The sequence below is a fragment of the Heptranchias perlo genome, chromosome 24 (genome assembly GCF_035084215.1).
Source record: "Heptranchias perlo isolate sHepPer1 chromosome 24, sHepPer1.hap1, whole genome shotgun sequence".
NCBI classification, from domain to species: domain Eukaryota; kingdom Metazoa; phylum Chordata; class Chondrichthyes; order Hexanchiformes; family Hexanchidae; genus Heptranchias; species Heptranchias perlo.
The window spans coordinates 39,719,239-39,731,316 of record NC_090348.1 but is presented as its reverse complement, the minus strand read 5'-3'; the positions used below and the strand labels follow the sequence as shown (position 1 = coordinate 39,731,316).

Here is a 12,078-nt window from a genome sequence, read left to right as displayed (position 1 = left end):
AAGCTTCATTTTCTGTTCAACGGGATCTTAGAATTCAGAGCCTCTCCCCAACCCAGTCAAAAAAAAACAAATAAAAAGACACTTTAGGACATGCAACACAGAAGTTGCTGGTGAGTATCTGCTGTGTTTTCCAGTAGCTTTGGAGCGGATCGATTCACAGTGCTGGAGGGCCAGTCGATGACCACATGACTCCCACTACGACTCTGCACCATAAATGTCACTGAAACAGCGGTGGTAATACAACTGTTATAGGCAGACAGATCCACTGCACTACGAGTCTTTACAGGCCTCATTAAAATAGCACAGACAGCAGCCCAGATTGTTCCAAGTATTTGAATCCTAATAACATCCAGTGCCTCCACTTTCACACTAGAAACCCTGTCTCATGACTCGGATCGTATTTTAACATATAGCTGTACAGCCATGTCCCAGAGATGACTGGAAATGAAGTTGATCATTACTGCATTATTTTAAGGAGACAGCGGGAATGAAATTAGTCTCAGGCAGTAGTGCAAAACGGGCAATAGCGCAAAACGGGCAATAGCGCATCGGCAGCCCATTTTACACGGCCAATTTTTCAGGTTGAAATTGGTTTAAGCCTGTGTTAGAGTGCAGAATGAGTGCCAAGCTCGGCACATGCTCCTGATCACACGGACATAACTAAGGCCCCAGATTGGTCGTGCTACAAAATTCGTGGTGCCCGTTGTGGACCCAGAAAAGCACCCCAATTTCTAGTTGAGTGTCCCTTTAGTCTATGCCACAACAGCAAAACAACCTTCCAAAACAAAGGTCAATTTTTCTTCTGGTGTTGTAAACGTCTCACGATAGCCCAGTATCAACGGTACAGTGTACACTGGCCCCAGGCTCCTTCAACAATGCCAAAATCTAGTTTAAAAAATTTGGTCCGCCATTAAAATAAAATGAGACATGTTGTATTTAAAATATATCTACATGTATTTTCTTTGCAGTCTGGGACACTGTGAAACTAAAATCAGCTCTACACTCTCTGTGGCAGCTAAATGAAGGCAATCTGCTAGAAGCCTGACAGACTTCACATAAGAAGTTTCATCTTGGGGTATTTTTGGGGACATAACAAGGGGAAAAAGAAATAAAAGGATCTTTCAGCACATTGCAGAAATTACTAACCCACTCCACATACTTGGCCCAGGTTCACAGCTTACATCACTGTCGCCCAGCATAAACAGACCCAAATGGAGCCCAGATGACAACAAAATTCCATCACTCTTGCAACAAAGCCAAGATGCTTTATTTTCTTTTCCTCCTCTAATTTTCTCCCCTCCTCCCCGAAGGGTGGTGTCTCATATTGGAGTGCAGTTGCCCTGGTGACGGCAGTAACCTGCCGTGAAGCCAATCAAATGGCCATTCTTCATGGACGTACCTGAATACCAGTGGGCTATTGAAGCATCCTGTCCTCACCTGACGTTCACGCAAGCTACTTAACCATGGGCAACATCAAAAGAAAACCTCTACCTGCTCTCATCTGATGTTGGCATGAGCTATTTATCCACGCGGGAACATCAGAAGCACAACTCTACCTGTCCTTACCTGATGCTGACAAGTGAGCTTTCCGAGAGGCAAATAAACAAGAGTGGAAATCGTGGCCGAGTATCTCCGCCCTACCCTGGGACACCAAAATCAGCGACCCCACCTCCATCCGCTAACTCAGCACAGACCTTCCAGATGTGTGGCTCAAGGTGATGCCAATACTTGAACAGCCATTATCAGCACGGTAACAAGTGCCTTGCCACGTTTGTATACAGAATAAGACATCACGGCTGTCACCAATCACCTCTGATGCTACAAATCAGTTTTACTTTTTAGCTGTACTTTGACCTTGCCAGCTTCTCTCTTCCGGTTTGACTCGTTAACTGGTGATCACTACAGGTGGTCAGACTGAGGGGAACCCAGATTGCATTCCCTTAAACGTAATTCCGCCCTGTTGCACAATACAGAGAAGCCCCCCCACTGTCCCCCGCCACACAGACAATTCTACTCAGGTAGGAACCCGTTCAGAAAGTGGACTCTGGGACGTACACGAAGGGGAGAGGACTTTAGTTTGAAAGCATTTCCCGTTCGTGAGCTGCTCTCACGTTGGTGAGAGCCGTGTGTTTCCACCATAAATCTCACACCGCCAGCAGCATCACCGATTTAAATCCGCTGAGTTCCCAGAAAACCGATTTTTTTTTAAACCCAGGATCTTCTCTTGTATAAGGTAACAGATTTCAGGGAACACAAGGACTGGCAACACTCAGCAATTTATGAAACAGAATTCTACTCACTGTGACACAATTTTAAACAATTGTTGCAAAGAGTGTGATTCAGATTCTCCTCATTTCTTTGGGCCTCAGCAAACTCTCAAATTGTTGCAAATATCTGCTCCAAAGTGTATATCACACTCTGATAAGCATACCTTGAGGGTCATTCTGTTCCAGGCTGCCTCATACGCGATAAAGCATTAGGTTTACTGGTGATACTCCCAAATGATATGAGCACAGAAACCATTTTGATTGGCCACGTTGCCCTTGGTCAGGAACAGATCAATCTGCTAATGTTTTTACAGATTAATGCCAAATGATTTGTTAAGGTGAAGGCACCGTCACTGAGCCGCACAGACCAGGGAGGTCTCAGGTTCGATCCAAGATCTGTGCTAAGTTTGCTGATCTCAGCTGGGCTGGGTTGGGGCAGAGGAAGAGGAAAAATCAGCCAGAATTCCTGCTCTTAACAGATGTGCAGGGACTGCTGCTGGAAGGGGGGGTGTGTGTGTGAGAGCGAGAGCGAGACACACACACAAATTGGGTGAGGACAGAATTGGGTTGAGTGTGATGCCCTTTATAGTTGAATAGACACACCTGAACAAGTACTACTTGGGCAAGGTACTGGATAGCTGCTGACACTCAAAACTGTACTCCAGCAAAAGTTGGTACCTTCAGGAAAGGAGGGAGAAAATGGCAATAATGGGCACCATTATTTACAAACTAAGATAAAATAAATCAGGTTGAAATTCATCATTGCATTAGGTAAGAATAGCATCTCAGCTGCTTTTTCTCATCCCTCCAAAAAGACTTTGCCAAATACACTTTGAAGGCAGGACACCTTTTAAAAAACATGTAGCAAGACACCATTTGAAATCCACGCTTTTTAGATGTGCCAGTGGTACATCAAAAGGTGACACCACAACTGTACAAGTGAAGCTGCATGGCTCCACTGAGCAGAGCATGCAGCTAAAGTTTTTGTTTAAACGTCAAACAGAAGGGTAATTCCACAACTTTTTTCAAAAAAAATTCTCAGGATGTGGGCATTGATGGCAAGGCAGGCATTTATTGCCCATCTCTAGCTGTCTGAACTGAATGGCTTGTTAGGCCACTTCAGAGGGCAGTTAAGAGTCAACCATGTTGGTGTGGGACTGGAGTCACATATAGGCCACAATGGCTAAGGACAGCAGGTTTCCTTCCCTGAAGGTTATTAGGGAACCAGTTATGTTTTAATAATGATCAACAGCTTCATGGTCACTTTTTACTGGTACCAGCTTTTAATTTCTAGACTTTTTTTAAAAACTGAATTAAAACTCTCAAACTGTCATGATGGGATTTGAACTCTTGTTCTCTGGATGATCATTGGTTCAGGCCTGTGGATTACTAGCCCAGAAACATAACCACTGCACTACCATACCCGATGCTTATTTTGTGCTACTGCTGAAGAATTGCAGCTAAAATGTTGTAGCCATATCTCCCTGTGAAGACGAACATATCATTAAGGTGCGTGAACTATTATTAAATTGAACTGGCATACAGCATCCCAGCCCCATTCGGTTATTTATAAGGTGGCTTTATGCTGTACGAGAGCATGTTAGCATTGCCAGTTCCCAATGCATGGTGTCCTGCAGCTGGCCGTGACTTGAAGGTAAACCTGATGGGATTGGCCACAAAGTTTTTTCACCAGGCCTCAACGGTAGTCAACCGTAGTCAATCCCAGCAGGTTTACTTTCAGATTAGAGGCAATCATTGGGAACCATCAATGCGGCTCTCACATGGTATAAAAGCATTTAGGAGTTTATAACCACCGATGAACAACTTACAGACTGGATAATGCCACAGTAATAATGAATGGAGGCAGAGAGCCCAGGTTACTTTTACATCCGCTACTAGGCACTTGTGGAATTGTTCAACCCAGACACATTAAGCCTATTGACTTGTCAATTTGATGCTTGCTAAACTGGCCATTAATAATTGAACAGCCAAACAATGAGGCCTTTCCCAATGCTCATCAATAGCCCCCCACCCCCCAGCCCCGAGAACCCACATTAACACAAAAGATTCACACAAGGCTCAGACCAACCAGCAGAGCAGAAAAAGTCATCTTTTTTGGGATAAGAACGTAAGAAATAGGAGCAGGAGTCGGCCAATCGGCCCCTCAAGCCTGCTCCGCCATTCAATGAGATCATGGCTGATCTGATCCTAACCTCAAATCTAAAGAACACAAGTAGGAGCAGGACCCGGCCACTCAGCCCCTGGGCCCGCTCCGCCACCCACAGGGCTTTGACCGTTCCGAACTCAGCTTCATGTCCAATTTCCTGCCCGCTCCCCATAACCCCTAATTCCTTTTTGGAAAGGATACCTTTTTGGAAAAGCTGTAGAATGATGCAAATCTGACCCAGTGCCACAGCACATTGGCACGCTGACTTTATGTATCATGGAGTAGGTGGGATGTGCGGTCTCCCCTTCAATTCCCTTTGGGGTCAATATGGTTCCAAGATGACCAGCCTGAGGTTGGAAGTTTGGAACTGAGTCAACTCTCCACGGTGACCTTAGTAATCCAGTACCTGAACCAAACATGTTTACAATATGCCTGCATGCTGTTAATGATTGACCAGCCAACCTGTCTCACAAATGGAACATGGTGGGGTAGACCAGTGACTAGGTGGGTTTTTTTTGGGGGGGGGGGGGGGGGGGGGTGAAACTCTCTTCACTTGGCTTCAGAATGCCTCAATGGATATGGTGGTCCTAGATAGGGAAGCTTCCATTTCTGTGTATTGATAAGGCTGTGTGGCTTTAGGTGGTTAAATCTAGAAGTGCCTGCAGGGTTCCTAAGCCTTGGCTCTGCCAACCTGTGCCTAAGTATTCCACAATAGCGTAAATGGGACGTGACCCAGAAAACTCCTTATTGAGGAAACAGAAACCCGACAGGTGGGTATAGATTTCTCAGCAGCTTGATTTGGAAACTTTTAAGCATGGCGATAGGGTTGTGTGTGTGTGTCATACATTTGGCTGACAAAAGAAATTCCCCACACTGTGGGTCAGTTAGCTTAGCTTACAAGAAAGTGTCTTTAGAAAGGGGAACAAGCCCTCTTGCTCACTTTTTAGTGGGTTGGTTCAACACTGGCATTATCAAAGACCTGAGAATATGCCATTGGCCCTGAATTCTCATTCAGAGAATGGCACACTATACCAAAAAAAACAGGAGCAAAGAACTTGCAAAAAAAATGGGGGACATTAGTTAAATAAAAGGCAGTGAATAGGCCTTAGTGCACTTGAATAGGGAGGGGGGAAAAATCAGGGTGTGTTTCAGCTCCTGATTATGACCCAGTGAACACTGATGCAAAGTGTGTGTGCCTATAGATGTAGATGCGAGGTGAGGACAGCATTGTGCTTGGATACACATCACCTCCTACGTTCAAATGGCAAGCCAAGATTCATTGTCTAGCCTCACTGGAAGGGTGACTCTTGGGCAAGGTAGTGGAGGCCTGCTAGCTCTCTTTAAACCGTACCCTTTAGGAGATGGGCAGGGGATGAAGATTGAAGGGGAGGACAGACTGTGCAACAAAGAACCTGTTGCAGACTGCAATTACAGTCAAGGGGGTAGATGCCGTTGGTACTGGTTATGCACAAGATCATAACAGTAACCACTGACAATGAGGTCATGAACATGGACCTCTTCTGTAGGACAAACAGATAAATGAGGCGACTCAAACAATAAGCCCTACAGTACAGCTGGTGAATGGGAACAAAGTGGAGTCGATCTTCAACTTGCCACCCGGGCAGATCGACCACCTGCTTTAGAAACCATCCCGATCTACATTTCTATTGATTTCAGTGGAATCGGGCACTTTCTAGAACGGCTGGGCGGGCCGCAATACCGGTTTTACGCCCAGGCAGCAAGTTGCAAGTCCCACCTCCCCGTTTCCCGGTAGTTGGGACAATGTACCCGCAGATTCCAGAGAATCTGCCCGCAGTCTAACGTTACAATCAAGCCGTTCCGCAGAAGTCACTTAATGGAAGCTGCATTCCCCCAGACGAGCACTTTATTCGCCTTATCCAATTATTCCCATTAAAACTTCCATTAGGTAAACACTGCAGATTGCATGGGGGGTGAATGAGTTCCCATTCTCATTAACATGCTGCTCATTTATCTGCAGCGCCAGTATAAATATAAAGTCAATGGTTCCTTTGGGCTGATTCATAATTATCAGCATTTTTACAAGAGTGCAAAAAGAGCAATGGGGGAGGGTTAATGGTTTACATACATAATATATATATATATATATATATATATATACACACACATACTGTATATTAAAATTAGAATTGCAGAGGTCCAATTGTCAGACCATAAGCTTTTATTAAGGAGGGAGTAAAACATGTACTCAGTGTACTCTTGAAAAATTATCGTAATTAAGCCCACTCCTTTAGACAGGCTTAAACCATTTGCAAGGCACATCAGTGAGAAGGTTAAAGGAAACTGTATCAAATTCATCTACACTTAAATAGCAAGCCTGGCACTTGCTGACTGTAAAATTTCTCATCAACTAATTAAGCAAAACATAATGTTTTCAAAAAAGGCGATGGGCATGACCACTTTGCGAATTGTTAGCATGTAATGGCTGGTGCTTACATTTAATGGAGTTTAATTCCAAACAACCATTTTCCCTCGATGTAATTCATTACAGCCGGCTCGATTCTGCTGTGTAACAGCAGCCTCTATGAAGTCAAAACATGAGCACATTACCTCCTACATGAAGACTGCTTTATATAATTACAAGCACCCAGTACTTAGGAAGACAGTGCAGCAACATTAACCTGCAACATTCATTCAAAGTAACTCTCTTTGTTCCTTCATTTCTTTTCTATCCCCACACCCCTTCCAATTTTCTTGCCTCCTTTTCGGAAAGTGTTGACGTGTGCCGGGGTAGAGTCCCCTGGATAATCGGTCCCCTTCGGTAGCCCCACCAAGTGTCCATTGTATTGGCAGGCTATTTGATGCTTCTGACCACAGGCAACCCTGTGTTACAAAGAGGGCATCAGGAGTAGTCAGTTTCTAGCTTGGCCTGGAGCTGGGTGTGCTTGACACAGTCTTCTTTTGGCATTCAATGCCTTTTATCGAGACTGAGTAATAATGGTATTAAATATCATTATCATTGTAAGACTATTAAGAGTTAGACAACATATTCAGTGAGGAACGACGAGAAATTCACACTCAAACATTCAGCCTTCACTAACTAACCCTTAGGGTCAAAGGATCATCTCTAGCGAGCAGAGAGCTCAATCACACTTTTCAATCTTTAGTCTGCGTGTTCAAATATCCTCTTCAAAAATACTTTTGTTTTCAACAGCAGCTAATGAAATCTGCAGCCACTTGAAGGTGTAATTAGAGTTAATGTCTGCACCAGTGACCAGCACATGATGTGTGCACGGGGCATAAAAAATTCCCCGACAATCACATTTGCTTGAGGTACTCAGCCCGCATCTTGCCAGGCAAGAAGTCATTTCAGCGAGCTAATATTCATTCTAAAAAGCGCTGCCGAGTTATGCCAATCCATGCATGAATTCCACTTAAAGTTATCCATTATTACCTTTCTCCGCATTGAGTGCCGACGCGAAAAGCTGCGCTTGCAAATGGATTGGTGACAGCTCCTGCGAGAATTCACCTCAATAAGGAATTCGAAAGTAGACCGAAAAATAGACCAATAATGGCTTCGAAAGTAGCAACGGGGGAGGGAAGTGTCCATTCCTCTCAGGGCTCTCTTTTATAACATTCTGTATTAGTCTGCCCAGGTTGCTAAAAGCCATAATCTAAAATGCATTTGATAAAGGACAACTGAAATGTACTTACTGTTAAACAAAACACAGCATCATGTAAATACTCAGTTTTTAAACCTCTTTTGGTGAACATTAAGGTCAATAACGTTAGCACTGGCGAATGGAACATTGTCCATTCTAGACATCAAGTGCTCCCAGGTCAATTGTGGCACCATTAGATGAAAGTTGAGAGCCTCCTACTCTTCCGCAATGCTCTTCAGTCCCCAACCTCAGAACAGCTCCCTTTCCTACATCAGTGTGACATTTCCTTTAACTACCACCCTGTTTGTGGCCTCTCTGAATAAGGCTAGCAATTTAGTGTCACATAGTGGCAAATTAGAGGCTGTTTTGTGCTGGCACTAGCTTGTGACTGGCCAAACTTGTTTCACATTGTATCCTCACTGGCCAGTAGATAGGGAGCACTTTCACCCCATCAGCCTGGGTTGGATTTGTACCCAGGTTGTAGAGGTGAAAACCAGTGTCTAACCCACTGCATCACTGGATTTGTCTCCAAATAAAAAAAAAATTGAGGGTCAGGGGTGCAATTTGCTCTGATAAACCCCACGATCCCCTTATCTACTGCATTTTTCACTTCCAATTAGCAGCCACACAAATAAACACCAAGCTCTGATGAAACGTTTCTCTCTCTGTTTCTCTCTCTCTCCACAGATGCTGCCTGACCTGCTGAGTATTTCCAGCATTGTCTGTTTTTATTTTAGATTCGCAGCATCCGCAGTATTTGGCTTTTGATTAAACAACAAGTAGCTGGCATGGCGACAGCAGGAGTGAGAGAGAATAAAACAGGAAACACAAAAGACCCCCCTGTGCTGTAAATGAAGCACTTCTTACAGCAATTCCACAAAAGGCTAATTAAAAAATTCTTCCAATGAGTAAGAGAAGCTGGGGGGGGGGGGGTTGGGCAGTAAAATTCAACTACACCAAACGAGCGGTAGCAGATGGACCGTCTGTTATACAATGACTTCAATGGAAAGGAATTTCAGTCAGGGTGTATAAAGAGGGGCCGATCCGCTACCCCCCATTTTGCGCCTCCGAAGTTGAATTTTACCCCCACGATCTTGTACAGATATACAATCACATCACCAGCACAACCTGCTATTAAGATGTCAGGGTGAAAGCAATCTTTTCTTTAAAAAAAAGGAATGAAGTCTCTCGTCTTTTGAAAGACAAAAAAATGTATTTTCACCCCCACCCCTAATGCTAAGGACCCTCTCCTGGTTGACTGTCTCCCTGAAACTCACACACAATGACTGGGAAAGGCAGAGAGCATCCATATTAAGTCACTGGAAGGGTGTACGAAGGACACACAGGATAACACACCAGTTGATTTGTTTGCCTTCTTCTCCTCTCCTTCCCCTATGGCCGATTAAATGGTACTCATTGTGTGAGGGAAGTCACTGGTTCAGCAACTGAACAAAAAAAATCAAAGATTGGAAATGTAAGTGGATAATATCTGATGACATTCCTTCAGTTTCCAACAGGTCCCATTGGGGCAATATTAGATGGTGTGGTTTGGAACATGGCCTCCTATATACAGAATGTTCCACAATCCCTGTCTATTATATTTGGCCTCCAGAATTTAAAATGTCAAATGATACAATTCTCCCTTTCTGTTCTACTAATATCTTTCCTAATTACCTTAACAGGGAGCTTGGTTAGATCTTTTGTTTAAAGTAACCTCAATAAACATTTGTCAAAACCAGAAAACAAAGAACTGTTTTTGTGGCTACTTATAATTTTCAAATTCTATTTTATAGTAGTTTAAGCAGCACTGGATTTCCACCCCCCGCTCCATGTTCTCCCTCCTCTTCTTCTGAAGGTGCTAAATCACGCTGGAGAATAGCCAGCTACCCTTCTAGTATGTCACCCGTGAGACTATTCTTGATGCAAGCCTTGACGGTGAATGCTGGCAGGCAACCGAACTTCGTCACAGCCAAGGCCCCACCCTGTTCTCGTCTGCCATCCGCACTCACCTGGGGAAGTCTCTGGATGGCAAACAGAAGCTGGAACCATGACCAAGTCTCCCACCCCACTTTGTCCAGGTAGGGTCGCCAACTTTGGTTAGACGTACTCCTGCAGGTTTCATCCCATGACCTCCCCCCTCCAACCACCCTGGCTCATGCCCCCTCCACTGGTCACCCCACACATCCATCCTCACAGTGCACCATATTCTTGTGCCAATTGGAAAGCGAACAGACTTCATTATTCAATTCTTGACTGTCAGTCAAACAGCCTTTGTTAAACCATCTCCAATATTTTTATAATAAACAAAAAGTGTCCAAGAAAATTTTTAAAGAACGGCTTTTAATGCCCCTATAATTTTTCTCCTGGGTTTGCTCCCAGCAGTGTCCCGGAGATTAATGTTTAATTCCTGGAGACTCCAGGACAATCCTGGAGGATTGGCAACTTTTATGTCCAGGGAAGCTGAGGACAGTTGAAGCAGCCAACTTTGTAAATTAACTGGAAAACTATACATGTATTTTTTTTCTTCCCCTAGATATTACAAACAACCAAACTTAAACTTTCATCTCAACCTTGTGCCTCAGGCTTTCCGTTTTAATGACCAAGTGGAGTCCCCTACAGTGTAGGGAAGGGTTAACAGACAATTTGTTCAACGAAAAACCCACAGCCCGCAAAAAAAAACACAAAGCATGTTTCGAAACTGAGTGCTCAGTGCCGACCGCGAGCTTTATTTCTGAGAAACGGAGGTAAAAATAAGTGCCGAGGTAACGTGTGCTGCCCGACTCAAAACACATTTACATTCCGTTACAGAGGGGGCTGATCGTATCCCCAACACTGTGCATGCAAAAAAATATATAATAGAGAGAAAAAAAGACATTGCTGGCCTTATCGTCTCCTCACACTTTTTTGAGCGCAGCTGCTCCCTTACGCACCTCTTTAAATGGGCGTTTAAATTTGCCTTTCACAAATTTCTTGCTTGCAAGCAAAGAACTCTTGTGGTTTCAAAAGAATTAAAAAACGATCTGATGTGTGGAAGCTGCCTCTGAGAAACAGGCTGTCGTGATTTTTTTTTTGGTAGTTTGGGACAGTGGCAGTAATTATTTTTGAACCCAATTTTTTTTTAAAAATCAAGCCGACTGGAAGCCTCTCACTGCCCTTCCTCCTCATCACTCTCCCTCCCTCCCCCCTCCTCTCATTGAGTAGCTTCACATCCAGCTCTGCCTCCCTCACATGGCTGAATAGCACGACGAGCAAATGCTGCATTCGGTTGTTTTTTCCCCCCCCCCGCCCCCCGCGATGGTAAATCTCACCTCCCTCCCCAGAAACGTTCATCTGATCAGCAAAGATGTCACTGAGGGGGAGGGAGGGCAGATCAGGTTATCCACGTGTCTGTACGTGTCATAAGAATAGAGTCAGGCCAAGCTTAAAACAGACCATAATGTAAATGGCTCCGGAGTGTTGCAGGGCAGGAAGGAGGGGGGGGGAAAAAAGGAACTGCTTTTAGGAGGATAACTTTAAGGATCTGCACAGAGCAGCTGTAAAGTATTAAATGCACAACGCCGCCCTCCAAGCAAATGACCTAATCTCTTAACCCAATAGGTTAATCAAATGAAAAGAGAAAATGCTGGAAACGCTCAGCAGGTTAAATCAAATGGCCGTCACCGTCTTTACAGGAGGCTCATCCCTTGTTATTAAAATGACCACTGCTCCCTGTGGCAGTGAGGTGGGTTACTGAGGAATGCAGTGTCCGCACCATTACAGGGGGCTCAAACTCCAGGACACTTTTGTGTTTATGTTTCCTTTCCCCCCCCCCCCCCCCTCCTTCAATGTCTCTCTCCCTACTAACAAGCTCCTTCCCAACCCCCTCCTACTTTCCACAATCTCCACCCAGTTCATTGCCAAATATTCAGCGGCAAGCTGAAAATTCACTAACACAGCGGGAAAAGGGAGAATAGCTTTAAAGCAGCCTCACTCCATGTTGCAAAACAATACCGACAAGTGGCAT

The 12,078-nt window shown here is 44.5% G+C and overlaps 1 protein-coding gene across 9 annotated transcripts in view; it reads right to left on the bottom strand.

Moving 5' to 3' along the window:
* celf2 (cugbp, Elav-like family member 2) overlaps positions 1 to 12,078 on the bottom strand; it is a 472,545-nt gene that overhangs the window by 241,344 nt on the left and 219,123 nt on the right. The window lies entirely within an intron of this gene.